The 12,896-nt window shown below is 30.7% G+C and overlaps 1 protein-coding gene across 1 annotated transcript in view; it reads right to left on the minus strand.

Annotated features, from left to right (window-relative positions):
* Nucleotides 1-12,896, minus strand: part of LOC112604056 — a 221,759-nt gene that overhangs the window by 56,943 nt on the left and 151,920 nt on the right. The gene's annotated exons all lie outside the window — the stretch shown is intronic.

Below are 12,896 nucleotides of genomic sequence, written 5' to 3' on the forward strand. Positions count from 1 at the left end.
ATTATTATTATTATTATTATTATTATTATTATTATTATTATTATTATTGGTAAACGGGAATTAAAACAGAAGCACATCACCGGCTTGTCAAATAATATAGGTAGGCAATATAATTTTATTTCGTTATGGTTAGATGCTGCAGACTATGATGTTAAATAATGTTAAATACATATTAGGTATATTATGTAAGTTAATTTTTTGTCAGGTACAAGGGAAACGACTGAGTTATTGATTTTTATGATGATCGTTTGCGTATTTATCGTTTAAAAGTTCAAATGTAAGCACCAAGCAATATAGGTGTTAATTGTTCTTCGTTAGAGTAATAATACATGTATATGTGAAATTTTAAATTAAAATATTTGAATTAAATTATTATTCTTAGTAAAAATATGTATGTATACATTTTCCATTTATATACAATGTACCTTCATTATTTTGATTTTAATTAAAATATGTTTTAAATCTATTGAGTATTGATCTGTTGTGCGAACGATACGGTTCAAGTGTACGTAAATCGTCATAAAATAGTTTAGAAATAGATAATTTTTTCCAACATTAAAGATTGTGTAACAATTCTATGCGAAAACTACTGAATAATAATTTAATAAGATACCCATCTACATGTTCGTGATGTAAAATTTGGTCAACTAAGTAAATTGTACATACGTATAAACAAAATATACCGAAAATTAAAACAAAATAATATAATTATTTTTATTTTTTATATACCATGATTAGACGCAATACTACTGTAGCACGTGTGTTGTGGTTGAAACATAATGCTATGTTGACGATGTTAGGCCACGACCACAGGTTGTACCTATATATTATCACATTGTATACCTATGATAATGGATCGAAAATAGATATTTTTTTTAAAACATGACCTTTTAGTGTCCATTATCTTATATATAGTTCACTGGGTGAGCAATTGCCATTAAATAACCTATTAATCGATACATAATATTATAATTAAACGCAAATTTAATAGAGATTAAAAAAGTTTTGGGCTATTAGGTATGAAAGAAATTTTAAAATAACTTCGCAATACAAATTGTTTAAGAGCGCAATTGAAAACAATATTGCATAACGAAATCTCATCGAGAAAATACAAAAAAAAGTACAGATATACACTTCTGCAGTGACGCGCGTATACAGAAGACGGACGAGGTTATAGCTTGTTCCATATACAGTGTGATTTACTAACCGTGATCATCCTCTTTTTTATTCAATTATAAAGTTAATCAAAAATCTGTGTTTTAGACAATTTTAAAACAATTATCTAAAGTATATACAATTTTTAGTAAAAATAAGAGTTCTCATTTGGGAATCAGAAGTTTTTATCTGTACCTACACTGTACAGGATACTCCTTTAATAATATCTAGAAAAATTGTCGATAATTTTAAAATATTTATTTTTTTTCAAAGTATGTTTAAAATGTGAAAAATCAGGATTTGAGGATTTGAATAAATTTATTAGGTTTTAAGGGGAAATTAGAGATCAGAATGCTTGATGAATCACTCTGTATATGTACATAACGCATATTATTTTTTGATTAAAAAACGAAGAAAAAAGGTTATATTGGGATAGGAAAGCAGGGGAACGATAATATCATTACGTTCGACAAAATAATATTATATCGTCCGTAAACGATGTCGTGTATTTTTAATTTCAATGAGAAAAAAATTCTATACCGTATAACCATGTGTGCGCTTCGATATCTATACAGAAGAGTTTATATATATTTCTCCTTTCGTTTTATGAGTGGGGCCGTAGTAACCATCATCGTAAACGAAAACAGCTTTACATATTGTTTACATAATATAATATTCAACACGTTACAACTTTACTGAGTCATATTATAATATATACGCAATAATAATATATTATTATGATAAAATTATTTTAATACACGACGCGATTTTGCGTTCAAACACCTTCACAGACACACACACAAGACAAGTGACACGCAAATATTAGCAATTTATAAGTAGGTAGTATTATTATAGGTGCATATTTTATCGGTGGACCGTTGCAGAATTCTATTGACTTCGCCAGTACGTATAGTTTTAAAACAACCTACTAATTCTCCAAATTTTAAGATTGACAAGACCAAGAAAGTATTGACAAACTATAAATTTCCCCAACAAAAAAATCGTAATTTCATCTCAATTGTTTTTAATTTGTCATAGATACATACTATTACATAAAATATACATTACAGGAGTTTTACCGGTTTGAGTATATTTCTTAAAACCGAAAATTAAAAATTGTATAAAAATAATTCATACAAATCGACATATTGTAGGTATAATTTTATGATAAATATTTTGATTGTCACATTTTCATTTTGATATTTACATGATCGGTACTTGATTTATTATTTTGAAACTACTTAACACGTACGATTTGTCGCCTATCAGCACTACATTTATTCTACCTATAGGTACTTGAAAAATTATTCCCAAAAATGTAAACCCACGTTTGATATTTCACAACTGCCTGCTATAACGCGAACAGAAACGAACAGTTATTATATTATTTCATTAGCGTCACAATATCTAACTCTGAGGATCAACCAACACAGCTATGGTCCAAAATTAAAAATCGATTAGTGGTGGAACCGATATAGGTTGTTTTAAAACTACCTGTATTTGCGAAACGCATCCCCGAGCCTCGCACTTTCGGAGCTACGGATCTCGGGATTTGGATCCGTCAATGTTTTTCCGAACGGTAAAATATGAATTTAAAAAAAAATAAAAATAAAAAAGGTCATATTATAATAATAACTATTGTAACAGCCATCATATTATCATAGGTAGGTATACTAACATGATTTAGAAGTTACGATAAAACCGTGTTAGTCGGTCGCGTTTTCAGTTCACGCGGCGAACGACGGAAGTCCGTCGGTAAGTCGTCGTCCGCTCGGATGTCGTTACAACGGCGACGAAGACGAGTATAAAAATAATATTATAACGTTATCATCGTCGGCGGGTACGGCGTGGACGCGTTACGGATGAAACACACGCGAGCGCGCGCGCGCGCGCACACTGCGTACAAACACGCGCGACCGCGGTCACGCACGGTCTGACGGCCACGTGCCGGCCGATCGCCGACGAACAGGGCAACAACTGTCAGCGTGACGCGCGGTATCCTACGCGGCACGAGTATAATATTATAGCGCGGTCACTGGGGTGCCCGGTCGGTGGAAAAGCCGCGGGTGTTCTTCCGCTCTAGCCGACCGACATCGATGTCGCCGTTTTCGCTGTGCTGTCGACCGACGACGTCCAAACGGTTACCGCGGTGGTCCGACGGCGTGGCGGCATTACTGCGATTCGACGTCACCGCGCGCGGCTGCCGTGTCCCGTGCGTCGGCGGGACGTGTTTAACGGCTGTCAAGCGAGGCACGAGAACACACGGACACGCACACACGGACGGACGGACGAACAGACGACAGAAAAACAAGCGACAAAATCAAAACGTCGAACAATAATACGGCGCGCGCGTGAACGCAACACGTCAAACGGACGACAAACGCACGCGATGGCTAACGGGAGGCCGTACGATCGGCCGACTAAAACCGTAACCGTGCGGCCGGAGTACCGCCGCGTGCTGGCGCGCCCGTCGCGCTCCGGTGGACGGCGCCGCGCCGCAACCGTCGTCCGGCGGGGCCCGCGGCCGCCCCGCAGGGGGTTTCGAAAATTTGCGAAATCGAAACGTGTTATTATTATCAGCGCTAGGCGCGACGGTCGTCCCTCGCGATATTCGCACCGTGCGAACGTAGTCGTAATAGCGTAAACGCATAATAGCAGGTAGGTACCGCCGGACCTGTGTGCGCGTCGGACCGCGTGCGTTCGAACACCTGTACGCATATAAATAACACGTTAGGTGTATCATGATAATATTATGTACGTAGAACGCAAGAACGGTTGGGCATAATACTAATAACATATTATGTTCTCGCACAGTGGCCATTGGGGATCGTACCCCCCCTGTCATTACTACGCGCCGACAGTATTAAATAATAATACGTAGGTACGGGTTTGAATTTAAACGTTTGTTGCGAACGCTGTTGACAGTATTGCGTGGATTACACGGACAACGGTGACTTGAGAAAGAAAAAAATTCAAAACCAGTGTATTAAGTAAAATCGAATCTTTCACGCGCACTTTTTTTTTTTTTTCATCAGGCTGGGTAAAACGACGATATCCACAGCTATAATTATATTTAAAAACTAATTATTACAAAAAAAAAAATATATGAATAAAAAATAGAACATATATCTTGAATATTTTTTTTTTCACTATTCACCTTTTTTTTTTTTTTTAATAGTTATTGGTATCTCGTACGAAAATTATAAATCTTGTATCAGAACGTTTCATATTATGCTCCTTCAAATATAATAATCCATATGTTATGATTATTGTGCATACTCGCTACATAAGTGCCTATATATTATATTATAATAAATTGCCTCATGTTGTTCGACTGTAACACGTGCCCCCCTCGAAGAACGTTATTATTATAATATTTAAAAAAAATTGCCTAGGCAATCAAACGATACAAATTATTGTTAATCTATGAACGTTAATATGTATAATATTATACGATAATGTATATTTTTACAATACAACGTTTATACGTTATTATTATTACCTATAATAGTGTATATATTATTATCATGTACTTCCTATTATACGGTTTTGACTTTGAACACGATTAAAATTTGTACACGTTAATGACTCGGTTGGACGTCAATACGTGTTTTTCATGGTGCGTTAAATAATAAATCTGCAAGCGTCATAATAGTAATAATAATATATGATAACAATCGGTACAAATATTTATTGCGTGTGCGTGTAATAATGAGGACATCGTGGCAATCATCCGATCAAACTTTAAATTGAATACTGTTTTTTTCCCCCACTATTATATTATTTACTAAATACCTAACCGCCCACAGGCTACAGGCGCATACATACATTCAACACAATATTATATTTGTTTACCATGGTAAATAGGCAGATCTCAAAAGATATAGCAAATGCATATTTTTTTGATAAGTCTTTGAACATATAAAGTCAGATACAAATTTATTTCACAATTCGTTGGTTTTGCATTCAAAATGTTACTACTTTATACATATTTACGTTTTTAATGTTATTTTGTTTCTTTTGAATATTGTAAACGTAATTTTTAAGTGTAATTTTTATATGAATGAAATCAAACACATTTTGTTGATTTTTTTTTTTTATTTAGTCATTGACAATGTCTTAAAATTAGAATTAGAATTACCGGAAACGCCTAAATATTTAATTAAATTATTTTTTTATGGTAAAGAGAAAATAGTCGGTTTCTAATTATCTTAGATACTACTATACGAGTATGTACATGACTTATGATAAACAATTTTAAAGAATTATAATAAAAAAAAAATCTGAAATGTATTTTTATAATTTATTCTGCAATTTTTTTAATTTTTATTGTTTAAATAGTGCTTATTTTGACGTTTTTAAGTGCACATATATTTTTTTTAGTGCTCTAACTTCCAAGTACTGGTAATAGGTACCTCTATATATTATATTATTTTTAGCATACGCAGAAATGGAGAGATATCGCACGTCCATGGATAACGCATACACCCATCCCTTCATAATTATATACGTTTATTAAATTTCATTTTCGACAAACGGTGTTGTTATTGTTGTGTGTATAAAAAAGATACATTAACATTAACGACTATATAATACGTTGGACCTCGTCCAATGAATTGATAAAATACATATTAATGTGGCCTATATTGTACCAGGTCTAATGGCCTGGTGATGTTAAAAATTTTTTTCTATAATCACATGAAACATCAGTCAATAGTATTGTTATTTTGACACCATTTTTATTGTCAATATTTCATAGCATATTAGCATATACCAGCAATACTATTGCTCCATGCGTACAAAAAACGTATATTATGTATTATTTCTAAGTTATAAAGTATAATACTATAGACATATAACCTAATTTGATCTGGAAAAAAAATGAACGAACATAAAATACAATACTAAATTATATTGGTATATCTTAATTTTAGTATATTTTAGTTCACAAGCAAATCTATATTGGCGTATTTATATTGTTTTTTGAACTAATGAAATGGGCAATCTATCTGTGGCATTAGCTATATTTTTGAACGAGGTTCAAACTAATTTCAAACTTTCTTAATACCTCTAATAACAGTTTCTGAAACTCTTATCAACAATTATTTAGTGAATTTGAATCTATAAGTTAAAGTAAAATAACATGTTAAATTTTTTTGTACATTTGAGTAAGAAACAGTTGGTTAAATAAAAATGTATTCAATTAAAAAAATATGTTATAGCAACGCATGTGTTCGTTTATATATGTTTTTTAAATTCTAAGTCTATAATCAATGGCAACCGCCTATAAATAAACAAAAAAAAAAAATTCGATTTTCATAAGCAATTACGAAATATATGTCAAACCACAAAAGTTGAAAACCAAAGTAAAAAACGTTCCTGAGTCTTAAGGAATATATGTGTGTAAAATGTTGTCAATAATTAATTCAGTCATTTTCAAATCCATACAAACGGACATTAATTTATAAATATAATATATATATAATGTATACACACACACATATATATATATTATACATAGACAATTTATTAAAAGACTTATTAACTTATCCTCGATTACAATAACTATTATTATACGTATTTGTCATATTATCAGAGCTTATGTACAAAATATAAATTACACATCAAAAGAAGGAATATTTTTTTTTTCATGACGTTAGATTTCGATTGACAAATAAACTCATTTGAGCGGGAGATAATTTTTTCTATGGGCTTTTGCGGGGAAATAAGATATTGTTACCCTTCAAATAGTTAAAAACCTATAAACATAGAATATTATAGGCATAAGATGTGCTTACACTATACATCTATACCTATATAAAAAAATTTAAATAATTGTATGCAATAATTTTCATGTTGAACATATTATTATTATTATTACTTGTACTGTTTGAAATAAATAAAAACAAATTTATGTACCACGTGTAGAAGTGCGTATATAGCTGTATACATCATAATATATTGTTCAGTGTAACTTCGCTATATGTACAACGTATAATATAGTAGTGTATACAATAAACTTAGGAGTGGTATAGTAATATAGTAGTATAAGTTGTAGTAATATAGTATATAGTAGTAGTGGGAGTATTATGAATAACTAGTAGTGGTAAAAAGAGTAGGAGGAAGTGCAGTATAGCATAAGACGTTATAACTAACAATAATAAGATAGTATAGTAGTGGCACACGGATAAGTAAGATACAAAATGAGAGGAGAAAGTTTGCTCGCAGCGTATATGTATTATTATTGTAAAGACACAAAAAACTGTACATATATGTGCGTATATTGGGTGTACTTTCGTGTTATGGGCGTCGAAAAAATATTGCATTATAGCATAATATAATGTGAATTGTGATAGAGGATATACATAATAATTACGTTAAAATAAAAAATTAATTAAAAAATAATAATTTTAAAACGCATATTTTATTAACTTAATACCTATGTATTGTAAATTTTAATATGTATTATTGAGGTAAACAATAAAAAAAATTACTTAACTTTATTCAATATTACTGAAAATTATAGTATATTTTTCCAGTCGATTTGATCTATTACAAAATTACTAAAACAATATTTTAGTACGAATACGTTTATAAATAATATAAAAATAAAGATTGATATTAAAAAATTTTTTAGTAGATACCAAAGAGATAACCGTCCGATGACTACAGCGATAGTGATACACTCGAAGAAAGATATCATTAATCGTGTCGGAACTTATCATGAGATGAAGTAGCCGTGTTTTTAAATATTCTCTACTTACAGATCGTTAAATGTCTATTTTACGTGTCATTTTATATTTTATCTATACATGAGCTATTCATATCAATAATAAGAAGTATTGATATTTTAAATTATATAATATAACAATTTCACAATAAAAGGCATTTTCTATAATCGTATGTAAATATCGCGTTACTAACACTTCGTACCTAACGTATATTGAACAGACATTACGCGGTGTATCAACGTTGTACACTAAAATTTTACAAGCCTACAAAATATTATTTAAAACAATTTTAATCTATTAATAATACCTATTTATAATCAAAAGTACGATTATTATACGATACTTAAAATTCTTCCATAACCGATGTGTTTTCTTTTAACAAAATTAAATAAATCTTCATAATATTATACTCGTATTATTTATTTAATTATTTTTATTAAACAAAATGAGTAGGTAACCAATAGCCTAGTATAACAATATGAAAATATTTCAATACTTGAACGAAAATTTAATGAATTCTTAACAATAGTGGTAGATATGGCGTGTATACGACTAATACGTCCACCTTTATATGAAATGAACTAATGCAAATTAAAGATACGATGGAAACCGTTTATAATGATACCAGTTCCAGTGACATACCAAGTTTTAATGATCTAAAAATTCTTAAATTAGTGATACCGGTAAAACTTCTACGTTTCTATGCTATTTTTATCAGTTTCTGTGACGTCTTATATGACCTTACAATTACAATGACGTTTATTTGTAATTTATTTCAAAATATTTAATAATCTTGGGTCAATTTAAATGGATATTAATAATACCAATACTAAAAACACATTTTAAAATAATTAGTTGAAATGACAAAAAAAAATGCGTGATTTTCATAAACAAAAAAATAATACGTCACAAACAGGAATATTAAATACAAATATAATAATTGAATAAACCTAGTATAAATGATAAATGTAAAAATAATGTATGTATATTGACACTATTTAATGAAAATACACTTACATTTTTTAATATAATATATTATTATGTTTTTGGAGAAGACAATGCGATTTAAATTTAATATATTGATATACATTTGTGTTTTGTAATGACTTTTTTCTTAGATTTCAGTTGTTATGACTTGGTTTATAATTAAGTACTCATTGAACGTCATTATAAATGATTTCAACTTACCTTAACGCGCCACCCTTGACCGGTAATCCTCGGAAAACGGACGATGTATTTTGTTGGATCGGACGTTCGCGAAAATTTGTGCGCACCACGATACACTGCTGACTCGCTTCGTTGAAATTTCGTCGCACTGCATAACACAATTAAACTCGTACACGCATTTAAGGATGGCAGTGGTGATGCACAAACTGTTCGATCGAAAACCAGACGGACGTTCGAGTTGAAAACAGATCGATGGATAATCGAACGGACAGACGTGAAAAGAATTTTCAACGACGACGGCTGTTTTTCGAAGACTGAGCAGTGGAAACAATCACGATCGTCCGTTTGCCGCGAATAGTGCACAGACGAGGTTACCACGGTCGCGACCCGGGAGATTCTAACACGGTCACGTCGATTTGAAACTTCTCTGGTCCTCGCCGATGACAGACGCGTCCGGAAAGCTTGAGTCGAAATCCCGATCAGAATCATAATATTATATTTATTGTTTGGTAGATATTTAGTACACAGCATTAGAGATATTGTCTTTAGCAATGGTTCTCAGATTCACGGAGTCCATAATAATTGTTCAAAATATCCACGAATATTCAAAAAAACTTATCAATTAAAAAAATAAAAATATATTGTATGATTATTTGAACACTAGAACTGCACGGAGCATAGTTTGAGGTCCACTGGTCAATAGAGACGCTAATATTCTCAGAAGGATGTATACGGTGTAAATTATTAAAATATTAAATGACGAAAAATGTACACGATATACAGTATTGTTACAGTAAGTAGGTACTTGTGTTCAAGTTGCTATCCGAGAAATAAGTCTCAGCGCGAAACGAGTCATGAAAACATATTGACTATAGTAACGGGTTTTGAAAATAATTCTACGTAATAACGTTCGAAACTAATCGATTTTCTATTGTGGAACCCTATTTTATATAGTTGCGGTTTTTCGACATTAACGAAATGTTTGCAATGTTGCACCGTGTTGCATATTCTTACGAAGAAATTACAGCGATTGTTTATGAAACGAATCCATAAGAAAACTAGATATTTTTGGTTTTACATTTGCTGTAAACTTAATATTATTTTATTAAAACCTATGTAAATAATATTTGTCACCTGCGCCATAAATGACGTAATTTGAAATAAACATCGTTAAAAATGCTCAAAAATTTAAAACTCGTAATAAATTATATGTTAATTTTCCTGTTCCGAAAAAACAAATATACAAGTTTCAGTAGCAGTAAAATTTTATTCTGAGCGAAAATAATAATTATTTAGTAACTATTTATGTCCACTATAAAGCCGTTTTAAAATACGCTTTAAGCGTTAGATATTTCACCAATAACTCGAAAATTATTCTAATAATCAATCATAATTAAATAATAGAAATAATGTCATTTTCCGTCACTCGTTACGTTTTTGTAAAATTACAATATTATTATATTGAAAATATGACACAATTGGTTAATAAAAAAAAAAAACCTTCAGCGTTTTATATGGAAAATGAAACTCTCCGTCACCGTCCGTCGAACATTTTCACTAAAGAAAACAGTTATATATAAAAAAAAATGAAGTTCATGAAAAATTTTAATCAAAATCTCCCACAAGCCTTGTGACAATAATCGAAATATTACAGTATAAACCATTTATAATGACACCGATTGTAGTGACATACAGGGTTTAATGATCTGAAATAAAAGGTCCCGGTCGAACTCTTAGGGCCGCGATACACAAGAGCGGTTTTGACGTGCGTTTTTCCACAGTGCGATTTATATGCTCAATTGATTTGGTTGACTAGTATTTGGTGATTCACTATTTTCGTACGTCATTTGTTATTGTTATTGTATTTATTTTACATTTTATTGTAACTCAGTTTTTAATAAATATAGCACGAGCTACATTTATCCAGACTTTTGTTTTGAATTATTTATCCATATAGTTATTACTGTTGATATTCCATAGATATTCTTCTCTCTCGATTTCATTAATCAAAACATCAATATCAATCAATATGATACACATTTAAATTAATTATTATGATTATTTTTAATAAAAGAAATGTAAAGCATTAATACATTTTTTTTTGTTCAAAGAAACGAGTAAACATAAAAAATATTGTTTGAAACGAGTCGCAACCGATATAGTATGTCGTATGTTATGTACAATTATGTGTTACAGTTCTAAGTGTTATCGCGTGCAAAACGCAAAACCGCGACAGGCAGCGGTGTCATACGGCAACGCGCATCAAAACCGCACTAGTCTGACGTACTCCATCTACATATTACTGAGTTTTCATATAGCGTTTTCGACTTGTGACGCTCATGCGTTTTAACCGTGGCTCTTAAAATTTACTGTCTATTAAACCATCTATTTGTATTTTATCATAAGAACATTTATTTTGATTTTGACTAATAGTGTGTTAATAATGACCACGGAATTTATAAGCCACGTTACCAACGGTTTATGACGGAAAGAATATATGTTAAGATAATGCAAATTATTAAACAATCAATGTTAAATCACATATCTATTAGCAAAACTAAATCAAAAAACAAACTTTGAAAAAGTAGGAACATGAATATACTAAGTATAATATTTAAAAAAAAAAATAAAAAAAAATGTTATTTTGGATTCTTGATAAACAAAACTAATATATATATGTTTTAATACGCAATACATAATCATGACATAGTGAAATAGTTACCCATTTTAATGAAAATACACTTATTTTTATATCTAATATAATTTATAATTTTAAAGTTAACAGTTAACATTTTGTAATTTAAATATAATATTATTGTGATAACAGTGACACGTAAGCCAACTACATGATATATTTTAGTTTGCTAGTGTATTTGTCAACGATTTACCATAATGTTTGTTGTAATCTTCAACTTGTGTTGTGTTACTAAGAACTATATTTTATAATGGTCACATTTATTACAGACTTTACAAACTTGCTAACCGGAGCCCATACCCATTTTCACATTAAATTTTTATGGAAATGATTTAAAACAAATAGTAATTAGTATATTATAATATACGACTATGACTGAATCAATGGAGATTTCCCTTTGATCGAAAAGTGATCGCAAATAAGAATAGTAGAGATGTATGCAATATGTTATGTGTATTACTATATAGGTACACTATGTACATTGTTTTGCATAGATTTATTTTTGAAAATTTCGGCCATTAAGGCTATTAGTTATTATGACCTATTTTTTTTGATCTCTCGAAAGTAATTTTAAATTATGTATACAGTATATTATAAAATATATACGTATTCTGGAGATCTGACAATTTTAAATTTTTTAAACACGCCCTATAATTTATGCATAGGTACATTATTGGTTTTTTTATTTTATTGTTGTACGCATAAATTTCATGAAAAAAAAAATAGTCATATTGATTTACTCGGTTGAATTCGAATCTAACCGATATGATTTCGTGTTAAATAAATTATACAACGCGTAAAGTATTGTATTGGTGTACCAATTTCGCCTTCGACCGATCGTCGTTTGTTATTATATGATATTTATTATTGATCGGAAACAATTTTTCACCAGTCGCACAATAATTCATCGCGAAGTGTTTTTTTTCTTATCCGTCGTGCTGCTCTTTAATTCGATGGTCAGCCGCTTCGCTTCACACCGAATGGTTATAATAATATATTGTGTTAGATCTATTTTATTCTTACGCTCTCAAACGTCGAATAAAATTAGTTGTTTTTTTTTTTTTTTGACGTTTTTTTTTTATTAACAGGTTCTCTACGCCGCGCCGACGACAGTCGGTGGTTTTTAGATAAACATTAGATCATCGCCG

The sequence above is a fragment of the Melanaphis sacchari genome, unplaced genomic scaffold (genome assembly GCF_002803265.2).
Source record: "Melanaphis sacchari strain LSU unplaced genomic scaffold, SCAv2.0 Contig118_pilon_pilon, whole genome shotgun sequence".
Classification (NCBI taxonomy): domain Eukaryota; kingdom Metazoa; phylum Arthropoda; class Insecta; order Hemiptera; family Aphididae; genus Melanaphis; species Melanaphis sacchari.